This window comes from Dendrobates tinctorius, unplaced genomic scaffold, assembly GCF_039654945.1.
Source record: "Dendrobates tinctorius isolate UK_male_01 unplaced genomic scaffold, ASM3965494v1 ptg000201l, whole genome shotgun sequence".
Lineage (NCBI taxonomy): Eukaryota > Metazoa > Chordata > Amphibia > Anura > Dendrobatidae > Dendrobates > Dendrobates tinctorius.
The window spans coordinates 16,530,750-16,552,212 of NW_027361868.1; positions in this window are offsets into that span (position 1 = coordinate 16,530,750).

Here is a 21,463-nt window from a genome sequence, read left to right on the forward strand (position 1 = left end):
GTTCCAGTTTCTGACCCTGGAAACTCTGATGAACTTATCCTCTGCAGCAGATGTAACTCTTTGTTTTCCTTTCCTGGGATGGTCCTCATGAAAGTGAATTTCATCATACTGTTTAATGGTTTTCATGACTGCACTTGAGGGTACTGTCAAAATTCCAGCAATTTTTTGATTTGATTGATGTCTTAAGAAATGATAGACCGTGATTTTTCCCTACATAGTTTCGTGGTTCTTTCCATATTTTGCCTTAGAACAGTTGTGGAATGTGGCTCAGCACTATATAGAACTATGTACCAACGCTGTCTCTGCAAAACGCATCTGCTGGTAGCAAACACTTTCTGAAGGTTAGTGATTTCAAAACTGAACTCTTTATGAGACATATCTGTTCATTGGAAGCCATTCCAGATGACGACCTGATGACGCTGCATGGCAGAATGCCAAGTAGTGTAAAGTGTTTTTTACCATACAAGGGTGTTTACTGTGAGAAATCTAAGATGTATCTCATATTCTGGTTTGTTTCACATGTATTTCTTCACGCTCTCTTTCCATATGTGTTCCTTTGGAGATTTTTTTTCTGCTTTCAGTTCTAATTTCCAATGTGCGCTTTCCAATAAGAACAAGGAAAGCTAGTGTGACCAAACAATTGACCGCTAATGCACATTTAAGGGGGTTGTCCAGACTTGTGAAACCTCACCTCACATACAGTGCATGCTGTTAAGATTCTCCGGTGCCGGCGCTGGGGGCAGGCGGTCATGTGACTGCAAGTATGCTATTTGTATACTTCCGGCCACATTCCGACTAGACGTGTCAGGCCTAGCTCAATTCACTTGTATTGAGTGATGCTGTGCACGTCTAGTCAGCATGTGACCACCTGTATGAAAATTGCATACTTGCAGTCACGCGCGACTGTAAGTTGCCAAAACCAGAAAATGTTGACTGCAAACACACTGTACTGCAAACTTGAACCCCAAACCTAGACAACTCCTTTAACACAAGAATCTGATTTCAACATGTTATTTTATGATGACACATTACCTATAAGTAGAGTTGAGCGAAACGGGTCGAAAAATTTCAAAAGTCTCCGACTTTTGGTAAAGTCTGGTTTCATGAAGCGAAACCCGACCCTAGGGTGAGGTCGGCCACAAGCTCCGTGACTTTAGCGCCAAAGTCGCGTTTCAAAAGTTTGTTTTCCGCCCTTTTTCAGCCAATCAGGATCCACGGACACTGTGGGCAACGTGATGACATAGGCAGGGGTCACCACCATCTTTGAGAAGGGCATGCAAGTGATTGGCTTGCTTTGGGGGGCGTCACAGGGGGTATAAAAGGGCGTGCACGCCGACCGCCATCTGACTCATGCTGATCTCAGAATAGGGAGAGCTGCTGCTGCTGCTGATTCTGTAGGGAGAGCGTTAGGCAGGGAAGAAGACACCAAAAACGGCTTCTGCTGCTAGCGATTTTGCCTGTACAACACACCAGTCACTGTGTGTGCAGTGCAAGTGGAGGCTATATTTTGCTGGATCAGCTGTGTTGGTTGTTAGGCTGCCTTATAAGGCTTCCTGATAGCTGCATTGCTGTTTTCCCACTGCTCTGCAAACTGCTTTTTTAAAAGCAATCCAAATTTTTTTTTTGTCCTGGTGAGGTACTGAGCGTGCATTTTTTCACACCATACGCTCCTCACACAGTACCGTATATCGACTGTTATCACGGCCACAGTGAAGCTATCTGTGTGTGACTCTGTAAGGATAAGTCGAGGACATGTTCCGTTCTTACAGACCTCCACCTTCTAGTTTTGTCTGGTTTTCAAACAGTTAAGTATATTTGCTGTTTGATCACATTCAAAACTATAGAGAGACAGCGTGTGTCAGTCCGTATACTTAAAAAACACGGAGCTTGACAATTTTACGGACACCGGACAGCGGTGTACGTGCATGCTCCTCTCTCAGTACCGTGTAACGGCTGTTATCACGGCCACAGTGAAGCTATCTGTGTGTGACTCTGTAAGGATAAGTCGAGGACTTGTTCCGTTCTTACAGACCTACACTTTAGGGAAATTCCTATTCTGCCCAATTCTATATACACCTTGTAGTTTGTCATACACTAGCCAATTTCTGCCTGTGACATAGCGGTGTGATATTCACTGGGCCTCACACAATCCAACAGTGTCCACAAGTGTGTTCAGAAATTCTACATCTCCCCTGTCCTATAGTGACATTTTTCACACCTACGACATTGAGCCTGTGACATAGCGGTGTGATATTCACTGGGCCTCACACAATCCAACAGTGTCCACAAGTGTGTTCAGAAATTCTACATCTCACCTGTCCTATAGTGACATTTTTCACACCTGCGACATTGAGTCTGTGACATAGCGGTGTGATATTCACTGGGCCTCACACAATCCAACAGTGTCCACAAGTGTGTTCAGAAATTCTACATCTCCCCTGTCCTATAGTGACATTTTTCACACCTGCGACATTGAGCCTGTGACATAGCGGTGTGATATTCACTGGGCCTCACACAATCCAACAGTGTCCACAAGTGTGTTCAGAAATTCTACATCTCCCCTGTCCTATAGTGACATTTTTCACACCTGCGACATTGAGCCTGTGACATAGCGGTGTGATATTCACTGGGCCTCACACAATCCAACAGTGTCCACAAGTGTGTTCAGAAATTCTACATCTCTCCTGTCCTATATACACCTTGTACCTTGTTTTACCTTACTATATAGTTTGTGGGATTTTGTGTACATTTTTACCAAAAATTAGGAAGGCTGGTGGAAGAGGCCGTGGAATTGGGCGGGGGTTGCCAGCTGGTAATGATGGTGTTGGTGGTGGATCTGATGGTAGTGGCAAAATCAAAATAGGACCGAATGCAGGAGGTGTTGAGCCTGCGTCATAGTCTGGCTCCACATGGCCTCGAAGGCTTAGTTTTCTAGGAGTTGGCAAACCGCTTTTAAAGCCAGAGCTTCAGGAAAAAGTTTTGGCTTACATTGCTGACTCAGCCTCCAGCTCTATCGCCTCCTCTTCTGAAGTTGTAAAAAATAAAAGCACTGAGTCATCAATGGAGGCTCATGTTCATGAACCACACCTTTCCTTGTGTCCTTCACCCCAACCAAGATTGAAGGATGACGCAGGCCATACAACTGATTACTCCATGGAGCTGTTTTCACATACCATGCCTGGGTTATCAAGTGAAATGGTGAATTACCCAGGCCAAGATGAATCTGACATGGAGTGCACTGATGCACAGCCACTGATAGATGATTCTGCTTGTACATTCAGTCAGAGCACTACATTGTCCTCGCAGTGTAATGAGCCAGATTCTGACCCTGATGAGACTCAGGTGCCCCTTCCCGCATACTATACTACAATACACGGTGACACAGAGGAAGGTGCACATGACATTGAAGAGGAGGTGATGGATGACCCAGTTGTTGACCGAGATTGGCATCCATTGGGGGAAGAGGGTGCTGCTTCCAATAGCTCAGATGAGGAGGAGGAGCATCCACAGCAGACATCGACATCGCAACAGCTGTTATCTGGCAGGCCCGGAGCACTCCAAAGACAGGTTCCAAAAATCAAAAGAGTTGCTGGACATCTTGTCGAGACGGTCAAAATAGCACAGCGTGCTAGGCCGCAAAATGTCTTCCAAAGTAGGAAGAGTGCAGTGTGGCACTTTTTTGAACAAAATCCTCATGATCAGGCCAAGGTTATCTGTAAGAAGAGCACAAAGACCTTTAGCCGAGGGAAAAATCTGAAAAATTTGAATACCAGTTGCATGCTTAGACATTTAACCATCATGCACTTGCAAGTGTGGACACAACACCAAACCTCAAGTACCACATGTGCAACTGATCACAAAGAAGGTAGTCAGCAACGCTACATTGTTTCCCCCACTGTAAGCCCACCGGTTAGCACAGCAGCAAATGTTGAGGTGTCGTTGCAAGGCCAAAGCAGTCAGGGAATCCCACTGTTATATCAATGAAAGACTGAATCTAGGCCATCAGAAAGAACACCAACTCCATCACCATCATCAACCCTCTCTCAGTCCGCCCTGTCCACCGCTAGTTCCACCATATGCAGCTCTCAAGTCCAGCTCACCCTCCCAGAGACTATGAGTAGGTCAAGAAAGACTCAGTCTCTCATTCGCGTACACTGGGTTTGAACGCCCACATTGCCAAACTAATCTCGTTAGAGATGATGCCCTATCGGTTGGTGGAAAGCGCAGCTTTCCGCGAACTCATGGCCTATGCAGTACCACGCTATGACCTACCCAGTCGCCACTTCTTCTCTCGCAAAGCCATCCCAGCCCTCCACCATCATGTGAAAGACCGCATTGTCCATGCACTCAAGCAGTCAGTGAGTGGAAATGTACACCTCACAACAGATGCATGGTCCAGTCGGCATGGCGAGGGCCGTTACGTGTCCATCACTGCGCACTGGGTTAATGTGGTGGATGCAGGGTTCACAGGGGACAGCGGTGGTGGGACAGTGCTGCCTAGCCCACAGTATAGGAAACAGTTGGCTGTAGGCGTTCGACCCTCCTCCTCCTCCAGAAGCGAAAGCTCGTCCACAGAGCGCAGTCGTACGAGCACTCCATCTGCCGCTGCCACTATTGCACACGAGATGTCCCCCTATCGAGCAGCTAGTGGAAAGCGTCAGCAGGCTGTGTTGCAGATGATGTGTTTGAGCGACAGACACACCGCGGAGGTGCTGGCCGAGTATTTTCAGCGACAAACTGAGTCATGGCTGGGCAGTATACATCTTGAGGCAGGCAAGGTAGTTAGTGATAACGGCCGTAATTTTGTGGCAGCCATAGCCCTTTCAAAACTCAGCCACATACCTTGCTTGGCTCACACCTTGAACCTGGTGGTGCAGTGCTTCCTCAACAATTATCCGGAGTTAACAGCCCTGCTCCAGAAGGTGCGAAGACTGTGCGCGCACATCCGCCGGTCGCCTGTACACTCCATTCGTATGCAGAAGCTGCAGCGATTGCTCCACCTTCCCAACCACCGCCTCATTATCGACATTGCAACAAGGTGGAACTCCACCCTGCACATGGTTGAGCGGCTGTGCGAACAGAGGCAGGCCATAATGCATTTGTGGGAGGATACACGGCCAGGCACTTTGAGAGCAGACATGGAGTTGACAGGTGTGCAGTGGTCGAAGCTGAAAGACCTCTGTAAAGTCCTTCAGTGTTTTGAGGAATGCACACGGCTGGTAAGCGCAGACGACGCCATCCTAAGCATGAGAATCCCACTTATGCGTCTGCTCATGCAAACTTTGACGCACCTTAAGGAGCAGGCGTCTGCAGCCAATGTTGACGAGGAGGAAGAGAAGGAGGGAATCCTTGATGACATTCAGCCATTGTCTGCTCAGGGACCTCTCCTGGACAAGGTGGAGGAAGAAGAGGAGGAGGAGCATGATGACAGGGATGATTACTTAGGGGAGGAGGATGCATCTCGTGGGGCAAGTGAAAATGTTGGCGTGGCAAGGTCTGGTACAGGGTTTGTGCGTGACTGGAGGGATGTGGATTTGCCAGAAAGTGTTCCTCCAACCAGCACTCGCAGTGCATCATTGACACCGGGAACATTGGCCCACATGTCAGATTATGCCTTGCAGATCCTAAAAAGGGACCCCCACATTGCCAAAATGATGAACGATGACGACTACTGGTTGACCAGCATCCTGGATCCACGCTATAAAGGCAAATTACAAACATCATGCCACACAAGAACCTTGACCTAATATTGGCTAATAAACAAGCAACTCTGGTAAACCGGTTGGTTGAGGCATTCCCAGCACACAGCAGCGGTGATGGTTCTCACACAAGCCGTACGGGCCGCGGGCAGCTTGGCAGAGGTGTTCGTGGTGCACACAGCAGAAGTGGCGTTGGAGACAGGGGTTTCATGACAATGTTTTTCAAGTACGGCTCACACAATTGGTAATACTGCATCGATGGAAAGTGACAGGAGACAGCAGTTGTCAACTATGGTTACAAACTACTTTTCCTCCCATATCGATGTTCTCCCGCACAGGTCATTCCCCTTTGACTATTGGGCCACTAAACTGGACACCTGGCCTGAATTGGCACAATATGCCTTACAGGAGCTCGCTTGCCCAGCTGCAAGTGTGCTATCGGAAAGAGTCTTCAGTGCAGCTGAATCAATCCTGACAGAAAAAAGGACCCGTCTGTCAACCCAAAATGTGGATGATCTAACCTTCATTAAAATGAACCATGCATGGGTTTCCAAGGATTTTGTCCCACCTTCCCTTGATGACACATAGGTTGCCAGAAAAATGGCTTGCTTTGGTCCTCCTCCTATTCCGCGAACTTGACCTATTTCGCCTTTTGCAGCAGCTGACTGTCCCACATCAACATATGCCACTTTGTAAACCGCCCTAACTGGGCTGCCCCCCCCATGGCCGGGGTCACCACCTAGCGCACGAAACCGTGCAAGTGCCGTTGCCCTGGACAGGTGGGTAGGCCGACTCTTGGGCGCGGGCACTGGCATAGGGTCCCTCATAGTGCAATCAAGTGTCTCTGACGGTGGTGTTGCACACCCGCCGTCAGACACACCGCCGTACTATGAGGGGCCCAGTGCCAGTACCGACACCCACGAGTGGGCCCCCTTTGCTTGGGCAGGGCCCCAGCATTTGCAATCTTTACCTCTCCCTGCTCCTCCGTTGTGTAGTCTGGGCTGTCAAATCCTTCACTGGGAGTGCCACTACAAATTGATTGAACTGAAAGATGATGGTTAAGATGTAGCTATGCCCTGTCCTGCTGGCCGGGCTCTAGCTCCAGATGATCAATGGCTTCCATTTTTTATGGACGTCGACTCACAATGACATGCAGTGGTGGTTTATCATCAGCTTTCACAGTTTTCCTACTCACAAACGTGTGACATTCCGGCGCTCATTTTAAAATGTGACCTCTCATGCCAATCAAATAGAATCGCCTGTAGCTTCTGTCTTTTGCACTCCAAAGTTACGTGACAGATCATGATAGCCAGTGAGCACCATGTTTACATCGCTCCCTTTGATAAAAATTGGATTGAGATGAGTAACAGTGATGGAATCAACGGAAGTGCGATACAGCAAGACTTTATTCACAAAAAAATGTTTTCACTGTCTCAACACACAAATTAATTGAGGGTCAGCATCGCCTATGAGAATTGTGATGGAAGTTTTTCCCGTGAATAGTAATTCCTTGATTTCTCCAATCACTAGCCTTTAGGTCAGTAATTGTATGCATCTAATTTCCTATTGCAGAGAGGCTGGACTGTATTACTGAGACAGAAATATATATGAAGATTTAAAAATAACACCAAAAGTATATAGTTGTGTACACCTCAAATGCATTTCCTTTTTTCCACTTTTTATATTGCTGTGTAATCCATACTGAGAACACGGAGATTTTACATGTTTAAACTATGCTATATATACCTGCTATCCAGGGATAAAGTACACTTTCTCAACTTTGTACAATCTGGTCAAATCCATACTGGGCCTGAGAACATCTGAGTCTGCCTCCTGATCTATAGACATATATTTTTAATGTGTAAAATAGGCTACATATATACGTGTTATTCGGTGAAACTGTACCCTTTATCAACTTTCTACAATGTTGTTGAATCCATACTGGGCCTGAGAATGGCTGCCGAGCTGTTAAGCAAGCTACAGCACCTGTGGTTTGGACACGTAATTTTTTCAGGAATAACGGTTAGGCCTAACTCCGGAATTGCGGCTGACCTGAACTTACTGGGAAATTATCGTTCGCGGGGAATAATCTGAATCCCAGATCCCCATCACTAACGGAGTTCAGCAGGTTATCTGCACCTGTAAGCGACAAAAGCTGGTCCTTTCAGTGTAGCGTGCATGCAGCCCTGGACATGTACGGGAATGCTAGACCTGTTATTGCTCGATCTCACGTGCCAGAGCCTCACTTATCCCTCTAGTAAGCTTGACGCGCACTGCGGGGGCATGTCGGAGTCTCGGTTGTTAACGGAATAAAGCTGAGAAATCGCTAGCACAACTACAAACACACATACCACACCACACACAGAATCGACAAAGCTTTCAAAGTGTGCATCTTTTCTTTAGGTGGCATGGTTGTGGTTTCCCAATTAAGCCACAGGCTCCACTCCTGGTGGTGCCCTTTTGGACATTCCTTTAAGGTTCAGCTTTGCAATCATACTGCCCCCGGAAACCAAAAACTTTGCCTTCATGGACGCTGTTTGGAGGTTCATGGGAATAACGCAGCCCGATCAACAGCCGGCATATGGGTCGCCCTCCCAGGGCTGTGGGGTACTCGGTACCGGGCCGGTGTCAGTGGGATGTGTCACAGCAGCGGTGACCCGGACGGTGGCCCTGGGCGCCCATGTAAATGGCGTAGTATAATGGTAAAGAGTTTATATAGATAGTTTGACGCCACCTGTGGTGTTCGGCAACATAGATGTTAGGCCGACGCTGCATGCAGATCCTCTGGGACTGATGGTGTTGTGCAGCAAAGATGATGAAGCTCCCCACAGGTGGAGCTGGAGTCCCAGGGAAGTGAAGATGTAGTGATGGGGGAAAGGCACAGGCGGTGTAGGTGCTGGTACCCAGATGTAGCGGTGCTGGAATAACTAGGACACCAGAGCGTGCAGTTCCAAAGCTTTACTCACAGTCTGCAGGTTACACAGATGCCTGCCTCCGTGCTGTGTCCTCCGGGTCAGGACCTCAGCCAACCTCCGGGACCAAAATGGAAAGCTCCCTTCCAACACTCCGCCAACATGTACCTTCCTGAACGTCTCCTTTCTAGCGCTTGTGGGGGAAGCACTCACAGGACCGTGGTTCACTGAAGCACCTCCTGTCTAACAGATGTTCCTCAGACTTTACTTGTATAGCAGACAGCTGTAGCCTTTTCCTTCTGGCTCCCACACGTCGATGCTGGGGCCTCCGAGCCTTAGTTGGGTACAGAGCATTTAAAGCTGCTACTTCCCCCGGTTTCTGCTGCCGGAACGTCAGTGTCCCTACAAACTCGGAGACCGGAATCTGGACCATGCGCTCCAGCTAGGAGTGAGCCTTAACTCTGCTCATCCTCCAGCTCCCCTTCTCACGTCCACACACTTCCCCTTCCCTGCACAGAGTGCCCTAACTTACCTCCTCCCGACCAGAGAGAGCAGCTCCTCAGCAGTCAGGTTCAGAGGTCTCCCTGCTAGCCTGGAGTGGGAAATGTGTTGTGTGTTGGTTTCACTGCTAGAGAGATCCTTCGTTGCTCCCAAGCATGACAACACACTCCCTAGGAGGAAGGTAATGCCACAGTGGCGACCGTACTCTTGGGGACGCCACAAGTGCACTGAGGCCCAGCCACTGCTGGATGATGCTGCCAGTACATTGACCCAGACCACTACATTCCCCTCGCACTCTACACTGCCAGAATCTGACCCAGAGGAAACTCAGGTTCCCCTTCCCACATACTATACCAACTTACACGGTGACAAAGAGGAAGGTGCAGATGAAAGTGCAGGTTCCTTGAGCAGGTGAGGGGGGCATACTCATGGGCGATGGCACTGGCACAGGGCACCGCATAATATGCAAAAGTGTCTCTGCCGGTGGGAGGGCCTAAACAGCCAAGTGCAGTGAGATGGAAGATGGGGACGACAAGGAGTTCAGAGTAGTGCAGGGATTCCCTAGCAAGGAGACTTATGTAATTGTTTTCAATGTTGGGACAGCAATTTTTGGGGAGCACTATACTCTGGTGAATGATATATGGGGCCCACCATACACTGGAGCATTCCAAAGGTGGACATCAGACACTGGAGCAGCATTTACAGGGCCCATTATACACTAGAGCAGTAGAAATGGGGCCCATTATATATGGAGCATTATTTGGGCCCATAAGACAGTGGAGCTTCATCCATTGGGACCAACATATACTATAGCATTATGTGGAGCTCATCATATACGGTTTGAAACATTACATGGGATCAATGATTCCATATGGAGAAATATATGGGCCTCATTACTCTGTATAGCGCACTAAGCGCTGGCCATAATACTGTATGGAGTTATATACTGTCCGTTTTTGGAGGTATTGGAGAATTTAAAATGGATATCAGTCATGAGATGTAAGAAGTGAAGTATTTTTCATTGTACTATACCGCTATTTCTCTGCCGTATCGGAGCATCATGAGTTGTGGTATGTGTTAAAGGGGCGCTCTTTTTGCCCTGGGCCCACGAAAACCTGGAGCCAGCCCTACCCCCCCCACAACTGTAGCCAAATAACCCCCATTTTTCAGTGCGTAACTAGTATTATGAAGTAAATTAAGGTTGACAAGCTTAAGTAATAAGAATTGATGCTTTTGGCATTCAAATGGGCACTGTAGGTGTGTTTCCTGTCCTCCTCTCACTGCCGACTTTAATTCTCCATTGACTTACATTGGGTTTCGTGTTTCGGTCGGACCCCCGACTTTTCCCTATAGTCGGCCGATTTTGCTCAACCCGACTTTTGGAAAAGTCGGGTTTCATGAAACGAAACTCGACCCTAAAAAACCAAAAGTCGCTCAACTCTACCTATAAGGTATTTACAGAGATGAAACTTCCTCTTTATTAGTTCCAGCTACATCATGTACATCAAATATGCAACAAAACCCACATCTGCATCTCATCTAACTTGATATTGACATTTTACGACCATGTGTAAAAAAGACTATATTATTGCTTGCGTATAAGTAAAATTACCTAAGCAATCTGTCACATCAGCAGTATGAACCACACTTTGGGACAATATGCAAGTTTGCACATCCATCCGAAAGAAAAATGTGCAATTCTACATTTTTCTGAGCAGCTGAACACACAGCTGTCAAATGAGCTTTTATAGGGTTATTAACCAAGAAAATTCTTTAATTTTCTATATTGCTTATAGAAGTAAATGTTTTCTCTTTCACTTAAATTAATGTTTAGCTCTTATTAAGCAATTAATGATAGAAACATTCAGGCTACATTTGGCATTTTTTAAGGGTTTCTGCCACCTAATCTCAGAGCAGCATAATGTAGTGGTAAAGACCTTAATTCCAATGATGCATCACTTACTGTGCTGATTGCTATAGTTTTGATATAATCCTCATCACTGATTGGCAGCTTTCTGCCAATGCACAGTGCACACAGAAAGCTGGCAATAAGTGATGTGGGTAGGGTTATACAGAGCTCAGCATTGTAGATCTGCAGCAGATAAAACAGGGATTATATCAAAACTGCAGCAAGCAGCCCAGTAAGGGACACCGCTTGAATCAAGGTCCCTGACCCTACATCAGGCTGCTCTCAACTGAGCATCAAAAATCTGTTGATATGTCCCTTTAAGAAAATATTAATGACAGTTTTCGTTTCTCACCTCTGTTGGAACCAGGGCTGAGCGCTCTGTGCTTTCTCTTTTCCACTGCATTCTGGTTTGGCCTGGCATCTCTTATCTGGGCCATGTATTCTGGCTTAGGCAAGACCTTGCCAGAAGATTTAGGTAGTTAGTGTATGCTACTATTCCAGATTATCAATTATCCATTTTACTTTTGCTGTACTCTCGGATACTTTCAGCAAGGTGATATTGCATCCTGACTTACCCAGGTCTGCTACTCTCCTGTGCCCTGCTACATTTTGTCACTTCGTGCCTCCTGGCACACCCAGGTTTGTTTAGTTGATAGGCTCTGCTGTAATGTTGCTGCATGTCACCAGACACACCCAGCTCTCCTACATTGCTGGACTCTTCTCCATATCCATTGGGTACGCCCTGATATACCAGATCTGTTACTTCACTGGGCTCTGCTACATTTTCACTCCACTTCCTTTCAGCCCAGCTTTGCTATAAAGCACCATTGAGCCCTGTAAGGTCAATAGATCATACCGCAACATAGAAATGATAATATAATTGTAATGAATCTAGAGTCGAACACTTGACCTTATGATTTATGGTTGGCGCCCCTTTCCTTTGGGTCAAAGCAGATACACCTTTTCCTTGGGAGTTAAAGTTCTGTTATCTTTTTTCCTGTCAGTAACAGGTGTTTTTTCATTTACTCTGTATATCTGTCCTATCACCTTTTGGGTGCAGCTTTATATACCTTCCGCCTACTGGAGTTTCCTGCTGCTGATAGACTTTGTTTGAATAATTCCCTTTACTATAGTTTAAGTTGGTTGCAGTTGTTTCATGTGTGTTTCCTTTATGTCTAGTGACACTAGGAGCTGCTAAGGATATTCAGGATAAGCCACCGCTGAGTGGGGGCCCCATTGCATTATCTTAGGGCGCCAACCTCTGCAGTCCGGCAACGACAGACCAAGGTCAGATTAGGGCTTTTCCTAGTCTGAACAGACTTCTATCAGGTTCAGGTGTTTGTCTCCCTTGTTTGTATGCTACCCATGTGAATGTGCTTCAGCGGTCATAACAATAATATTATAATACACGATAAAGAATTTCATAATTTCCAATTGTCTTAGTTTTGCTGTGACAATGCTACAAATTGAATTGCAAAAGGGACAACATTTATGCAAACGCTACGTAAGCATGAGCATTCCTGGAAAGTATGGAAAGTGTGGCAATCATTCTTGAAACGTGCAAAAAAGATTTCGATTCCTTTTAATAATGGAAGAATCTTATACCCATTTACTCAAGACAGAGAAAATCGATAAGAGAAACTCTGATCAGCGTTTGTTCAGAGGGTGATCAGAGTGGAATCTGAATTTGTCGGAGGTGGAGGAAAAAAAAAATTTTCACCACCTTCACCATTCAGTCTGCCTGTGAAAATTGGACTGCAATTAGTTGTCATCTACAGACCCATAGACTTTAATGGGCGATTCGAATATCGGAGGCAAATCGGACATGTGCACGGGCTTAGCGAATAACATGGGGATAAGTGCTATCTGCCAAAACAATGGATAGCACTCGTCTGATGTTTATGTTCACCCTTATAGTCAAGTATCGGTCACATCTCACTTGTCGCCTTCGCACTAGACCATGCCGCTGCTAAATTCAGCCCTCCACTGTGATATTATTATATGTAAGCCTTGAATCGCACCATGTTTGGACAATATTTTCGGTACATATACTCATTGGTCTATGCTCCACATCTCCATAGATCAGTATTGACCTGGTTTGGGTTTTTGGCATCTGCTGGTCAGATACACATTGCACGTTGACCTTTTTTAAACTATGTACGGAAGTACAATTTCCTGTACTTTGAAACACAGTTTGACTTTGCAAAAAAAGCTTAATGCCTGGTAAACATTTTTTTCAACATGAGGACATGTGCATGGCTTAAAGTGGCATAAATCAATGTGAGCATAGCCTTACTTACAGTATCAGAAACTAGGTAAGGCCCCGTCACACACAGCGAGATCGCTAGCGAGATGGCTGCTGAGTCACAAGTTTTGTGACGCAACAGCGATCTCACCAGCGATCTCGCTGTGTGTGACACCTATCAGCGACCGGCCCCCCTGCCGGTATCGCTGATCGCTGTAAGAAACCTCTGGACATTTTTTTGGTTGCTGGTCTCCCGCTGACCAGCACGCATCGCTGCGTGTGGCAGGCGGGAGACCAGCGATCAGCTGTAAAAAATAGATTTCAAATAAAAAATATTGTTATTCTCACCTTCCGACGTCCCGCGCAGCATTCCTCTCTCCACGCTCCGGTCCCAGTAATCCTTTGCACGAATGATCGGGAGACTTTGCGCTCCCGCGAGACCGTGACATTCTCTCTGTCATTCTCGCAAAGGATCACTGGGACCGGAGCGTGGAGAGAGGCGGGATGGCTGCGCGGGATGTCGGAAGGTGAGAATAACTAGAGTTGAGCGACTTTTGGTTTTTTAGGGTCGCGTTTCGTTTCGTGAAACCCGACTTTTCCAAAAGTCGGGTCGAGCAAGATCGTCCGATTATAGGGAAAAGTCGGGGTCGTCCCGAAACACGAAACCCAATGTAAGTCAATGGGGAATAAAAGTCGGCAGTGAGAGGAGGACAGGAAACACACCTACAGTGCCCATTTGAATGCCAAAAGCATCAATTCTTCTTTCTTAAGCTTGTCAACCTTAATTAACTTCATAATACAAGTTACGCACTGAAAAATGGGGGTTATTTGGCTACAAACTGTGGGGGGGAGGGCTGGCTCCAGGTTTTCATGTGCCCTGGGCGAGAGAGCGCCCCTTTAACACATACCACAACTCATCATGCTCCGATACGGCAGAGAAATAGCGGTATAGTACAATGAAAAATACCTCACTTTTTACATCTCATGACGAGGCCCATCTATTTCTCCATACAGAATCATTGGTCCCATATAATGTTTGAAACAGTATATGATGAGCTCCACATAATGCTACAGTATATGTTGGTCCCCATGGATGAAGCTCCACTGTCTTATGGGCCCAAATAATGCTCCAAACATAATGGGCCCCATTTCTAATGCTCTAGTGTATAATGGGCCCTGTAAATGCTGCTCCAGTGTCTGATGTCCACCTTTGGAATGTTCCAGTGTATGGTGGGCCCCATCTATCATTCTCCAGAGTATAGTGCTCCCCAAAAATTGCTGTCCCAACATTGAAAACAATCAAATAAGTCTCCTTGCTAGGGAATCCCTGTACTTGTCTGGACAGGTGCTGTAGCTTGCTTAACAGCTCGCCAGCCGTTCTCACGCCCAGTATGGATTACACGTGATTGCACAAAGGTGAGAAAGGGTACCGTATCCCCAGATAACATGTATGGATAGCGTACACATTCAAAATATATGTCTCAGGAGGCAGGCTCAGACGGTGTTAGGCCCAGTATGGATTGCACGTGATTGCACAAAGGTTAGAAAGGGTACCGTATGCCCGGATAACATGTATGGATAGCGTACACATTCAAAATATATGTCTATACAGCATGAGGCAGGCTCAGACGGTGTTAGGCCCAGTATGGATTGCACGTGATTGCACAAAGGTTAGAAAGGGTACCGTATCCCTGGATAACATGTATGGATAGCGTACACATTCAAAATATATGTCTATACAGCATGAGGCAGGCTCAGACGGTGTTAGGTCCAGTATGGATTGCACGTGATTGCACAAAGGTTAGAAAGGGTACCGTATCCCTGGATAACATGTATGGATAGCGTACACATTCAAAATATATGTCTATACAGCATGAGGCAGGCTCAGACGGTGTTAGGCCCAGTATGGATTGCACGTGTTTGCACAAAGGTTAGAAAGGGTACCGTATCCCTGGATAACATGTATGGATAGCGTACACATTCAAAATATATGTCTCAGGAGGCAGGCTCAGACGGTGTTAGGCCCAGTATGGATTGCACGTGATTGCACAAAGGTTAGAAAGGGTACCGTATCCCCGGATAACATGTATGGATAGCGTACACATTCAAAATATATGTCTATACAGCATGAGGCAGGCTCAGATGGTGTTAGGCCCAGTATGGATTGCACGTGATTGCACAAAGGTTAGAAAGGGTACCGTATCCCTGGATAACATGTATGGATAGCGTACACATTCAAAATATATGTCTATACAGCATGAGGCAGGCTCAGACGGTGTTAGGCCCAGTATGGATTGCACGTGATTGCACAAAGGTTAGAAAGGGTACCGTATCCCTGGATAACATGTATGGATAGCGTACACATTCAAAATATATGTCTCAGGAGGCAGGCTCAGACGGTGTTAGGCCCAGTATGGATTGCACGTGATTGCACAAAGGTTAGAAAGGGTACCGTATCCCCGGATAACATGTATGGATAGCGTACACATTCAAAATATATGTCTATACAGCATGAGGCAGGCTCAGACGGTGTTAGGCCCAGTATGGATTGCACGTGATTGCACAAAGGTTAGAAAGGGTACCGTATCCCTGGATAACATGTATGGATAGCGTACACATTCAAAATATATGTCTCAGGAGGCAGGCTCAGACGGTGTTAGGCCCAGTATGGATTGCACGTGATTGCACAAAGGTTAGAAAGGGTACCGTATCCCCGGATAACATGTATGGATAGCGTACACATTCAAAATATATGTCTATACAGCATGAGGCAGGCTCAGACGGTGTTAGGCCCAGTATGGATTGCACGTGATTGCACAAAGGTTAGAAAGGGTACCGTATCCCTGGATAACATGTATGGATAGCGTACACATTCAAAATATATGTCTCAGGAGGCAGGCTCAGACGGTGTTAGGCCCAGTATGGATTGCACGTGTTTGCACATAGGTTAGAAAGGGTACCGTATCCCCGGATAACATGTATGGATAGCGTACACATTCAAAATATATGTCTATACAGCATGAGGCAGGCTCAGACGGTGTTAGGCCCAGTATGGATTGCACGTGATTGCACAAAGGTTAGAAAGGGTACCGTATCCCTGGATAACATGTATGGATAGCGTACACATTCAAAATATATGTCTCAGGAGGCAGGCTCAGACGGTGTCAGGCACAGTATGGATTTGACGGCCCAGATTACACAGCGGAGGAGCAGGGAGAGGTAAAGATTGCAAATGCTGGGGCCCTGCCCAAGCAAGGGGGGCCCACTCGTGGGCGTCGGTACTGGCACTGGGCCCCTCATAGTACAGCGGTGTGTCTGACGGCGGGTGTGCACCACCACCGTCAGAGACACTTGATTGCACTATGAGGGACCCTGTGCCAGTGCCCGCGCCCAAGAGTCGGCCTACCCACCTGTCCAGGGCAACGGCACTCGCACGGTGTCGTGCGGTAGGTGGTGACCCCGGCCATGGGGGGGGAGGCAGCACAGTTAGGGAGTTTTAGAAAGTGGCATATGTTGATGTTGGACATTCAGCTGATGCAAAAGGCGAAATAGGTGAAGTACCAGGAAGAGGTGGACCAAAGCAAGCCATTTTTCTGTCACCCTATGTGTCATCAGGGGAAGGTGGGACAAAATCCTTGGAAACCCATGCGTGGTTCATTTTAATGAAGGTTAGATCATCCACATTTTGGGTTGACAGACGGGTCCTTTTTTCTGTCAGGATTGATCCAGCTGCACTGAAGACTCTTTCCGATAGCACACTTGCAACTGGGCAAGCGAGCTCCTGTAAGGCATATTGGGCCAATTCAGGCCAGGTGTCCAGTTTAGCGGCCCAATAGTCAAAGGGGAATGACCTGTGTGGGAGAACATCGATATGGGAGGAAAAGTAGTTTGTTACCATAGTTGACAACTGCTGTCTCCTGTCACTTTCCATCGATGCAGTATTACCAGTTGTGTGAGCGGTATTTGAAAAATCAGTCCACAACATTGTCATGAAACCCCTGTCTCCAACGCCACTTCTGCTGTGTGCACCACGAACACCTCTGCCAAGCTGCCCCCGGCCCGTACGGCTCGTGTGAGAACCATCACCGCTGCTGTGTGCTGGGAATGCCTCAAGCAACCGATTTACCAGAGTTGCTTGTTTATTAGCCAATATTAGGTCAAGGTTCTCCTGTGGCATGATGTTTTGTAATTTGCCTTTATAGCGTGGATCCAGGATGCTGGCCAACCAGTAGTCGTCATCGTTCATCATTATGACAATGCGGGGGTCCCTTTTTAGGATCCGCAAGGCATAATCTGACATGTGGGCCAATGATCCAGGTGTCAATGATGCACTGCGAGTGCTGGGTGGAGGAGCACTTTCTGGCAAATCCACATCCCTCCAGTCATGCACAAACCCTGTACCAGACCTTGCCACGCCAAAATTTTCACTTGCCCCACGAGATGCATCCTCCTCCCCTAAGTAATCATCCCCATCATCCTCCTCCTCCTCCTCTTCTTCCTCCACCTCGTCCAGGAGAGGTCCCTGAGCAGACAATGGCTGAATGTCATCAAGGATTCCCTCCTCCTCTTCCTCCTCATCAACATTGGCTGCAGACGCCTGCTCCTTAAGGTGCGTCAAAGTTTGCATGAGCAGACGCATAAGTGGGATGCTCATGCTTAGGATGGCGTCATCTGTGTTTACCAGCCGTGTGCATTCCTCAAAACACTGAAGGACTTTACAAAGGTCTTTCAGCTTCGACCACTGCACACCTGTCAACTCCATGTCTGCTCTCAAAGTGCCTGGCCGTGTATCCTCCCACAAATGCATTATGGCCTGCCTCTGCTCGCACAGCCGCTCCACCATGTGCAGGGTGGAGTTCCACCTTTTTGCAATGTCGATAATAAGGCGGTGGTTGGGAAGGTGGAGCAATCGCTGCAGCTTCTGCATACGAACGGAGTGTACAGGCGACCGGCGGATGTGCGCGCACAGTCTTCGCACCTTCTGGAGCAGGGCTGTTAACTCCGGATAATTTTTGAGGAAGCACTGCACCACCAGGTTCAAGGTGTGAGCCAAGCAAGGAATGTGGCTGAGTTTTGAAAGGGCTATGGCTGCCACAAAATTACGGCCGTTATCACTAACTACCTTGCCTGCCTCAAGATGTACACTGCCCAGCCATGACTCAGTTTGTCGCTTCAAGTACTCGGCCAGCACCTCGGCGGTGTGTCTGTCGCCCAAACACATCATCTGCAACACAGCCTGCTGACGCTTTCCACTAGCTGCTCGATAGGGGGACACATCGTGTGCAACAGTGGCAGCTGCAGATGGAGTGCTCGTACGACTGCGCTCTGTGGACGAGCTTTCGCTTCTGGAGGAGGTGGAGGAGGAGGAGGGTCGAACGCCTACAGCCAACTGTTTCCTATACCGTGGGCTAGGCAGCACTGTCCCACCACCGCTGTCCCCTGTGGACCCTGCATCCACCACATTAACCCAGTGCGCAGTGATGGACACGTAACGGCCCTGGCCATGCCGACTGGACCATGCATCAGTTGTGAGGTGCACCTTTCCGCTCACTGACTGCTTGAGTGCATGGACAATGCGGTCTTTCACATGATGGTGGAGGGCTGGGATGGCTTTGCGAGAGAAGAAGTGGCGACTGGGTAGGTCATAGCGTGGTACTGCATAGGCCATGAGTTCGCGGAAAGCTGTGCTTTCCACCAACCGAAAGGGCATCATCTCAAACGAGATTAGTTTGGCAATGTGGGCGTTCAAACCCAGTGTACGCGGATGAGAGACTGAGTACTTTCTTGACCTACTCATAGTGTCTGGGAGGGTGAGCTGGACTTGAGAGCTGCATATGGTGGAAGTAGCGGTGGACAGGGCGGACTGAGAGAGGGTTGATGATGGTGATGGAGTTGGTGTTCTTTCTGATGGCCTAGAATCAGTCTTTCGTTGATATAACAGTGGGATTCCCTGACTGCTGTGGTCTTGCAACGACACCTCAACATTTGCTGCTGTGCTAACCGGTGGGCTTACAGTGGGGGAAACAATGTAGCGTTGCTGACTACCTTCGTTGTGATCAGTTGCACATGTGGCACTTGAGGTTTGGTGTTGTGTCCACGCTTGCAAGTGCATGCTGGTTAAATGTCTAAGCATGCAACTGGTATTCAAATTTTTCAGATTTTTCCCTCAGCTAAAGGTCTTTGTGCACTTCTTACAGATAACCTTGGCCTGATCATGAGGATTTTGTTCAAAAAAGTGCCACACTGCACTCTTCCTACTTTGGCAGACATTTTGCGGCCTAGCACGCTGTGATCTTTTGACCCTCTGGACAAGCTGTCCAGCAACTCTTTTGATGTTTGGAACCTGTCTTTGGAGTGCTCCGGGCCTGCCAGATAACAGCTGTTGCGATGTCGATGTCTGCTGTGGATGCTCCTCATCTGAGCTATTGGAAGCAGCACCCTCTTCCCCCAATGGATGCCAATCTGGGTCAACAACTGGGTCATCCATCACCTCCTCTTCTATGTCATGTGCACCTTCCTCTGTGTCACCGTGTATGGTGGTATAGTGTGCGGGAAGGGGCACCTGAGTCTCATCAGGGTCAGAATCTGGCTCTGTACACTGCGAGGACAATGTAGTGCTCTGAGTGAATGTACCAGCAGAATCATCCATCAGCGGCTGTGCATCAGTGCACTCCATGTCAGATTCATCTTGGCCTGGGTAATTCACCATTTCACTTGATAATCCAGGCATGGTATGTGAAAACAGCTCCATGGAGTAATCAGTAGTATGGCCTGTGTCATCCTTCAATCTTGGTTGGGGTGAAGGACACAAGGAAAGGTGTGGTTCATGAATATGAGCCTCCAATGACGACTCAGTGCTTTTACTTTTTACAACTGAAGAAGAGGAGGCGATAGAGCTGGAGGCTGAGTCAGCAATGTAAGACAAAACTTTTTCCTGATGCTCTGGCTTTAAAAGCGGTTTGCCAACTCCTAGAAAACTAAGCGTTCGAGGCCTTATGTAGCCAGACGATGACGCAGGGTCAGCACCTCCTGCATTCGGTCCTATTTTGCTCTTGCCACTACCATCAGATCCACCACCAACACCATCATTACCAGCTGCCAACCCCCGCCCAATTCCACGGCCTCTTCCACCAGCCTTCCTCATTTTTAGTAGAAATGTAGACAAAATCCAACAAACTATATAGTAATGTAAAACAAGGTACAAGGTGTCTATAGGACAGGGGAGATTTTGAATTTCTGCACACACTTGTGGACAGTGGACACTTTTGGATTGTGTGAGGCCCACTGATATTTGAGCGCTATGTGACAGGCTCGATGGCACAGCTGTGACAAAAGTGACTAGAGGATAAGGGAGATTTTGAATTTCTGCACACACTTTTGGACACTGGACACTTTTGGATTGTGTGAGGCCCACTGATATCTGAGCGCTATGTGACAGGCTCGATGGCACTGCTGTGACAAAAGTGACTAGAGGATAAGGGAGATTTTGAATATCTGCACACACTTTTGGACACTGGACACTTTTGGATTGTGTGAGGCCCACTGATATCTGAGCGCTATGTGACAGGCTCGATGGCACTGCTGTGACAAAAGTGACTAGAGGATAAGGGAGATTTTGAATTTCTGCACACACTTGTGGACAGTGGCCACTTTTGGATTGTGTGAGGCCCACTGATATCTCAGCGCTATGTGACAGGCTCGATGGCACAGCTGTGACAAAAGTGACTAGAGGATAAGGGAGATTTTGAATATCTGCACACACTTTTGGACACTGGACACTTTTGGATTGTGTGAGGCCCACTGATATCTGAGCGCTATGTGACAGGCTCGATGGCACTGCTGTGACAAAAGTGACTAGAGGATAAGGGAGATTTTGAATATCTGCACACACTTTTGGACACTGGACACTTTTGGATTGTGTGAGGCCCACTGATATCTGAGCGCTATGTGACAGGCTCGATGGCACAGCTGTGACAAAAGTGACTAGAGGATAAGGGAGATTTTGAATTTCTGCACACACTTGTGGACAGTGGACACTTTTGGATTGTGTGAGGCCCACTGATATCTGAGCGCTATGTGACAGGCTCAATGGCACTGCTGTGACAAAAGTGACTAGAGGATAAGGGAGATTTTGAATATCTGCACACACTTTTGGACACTGGACACTTTTGGATTCTGTGAGGCCCACTGATATCTG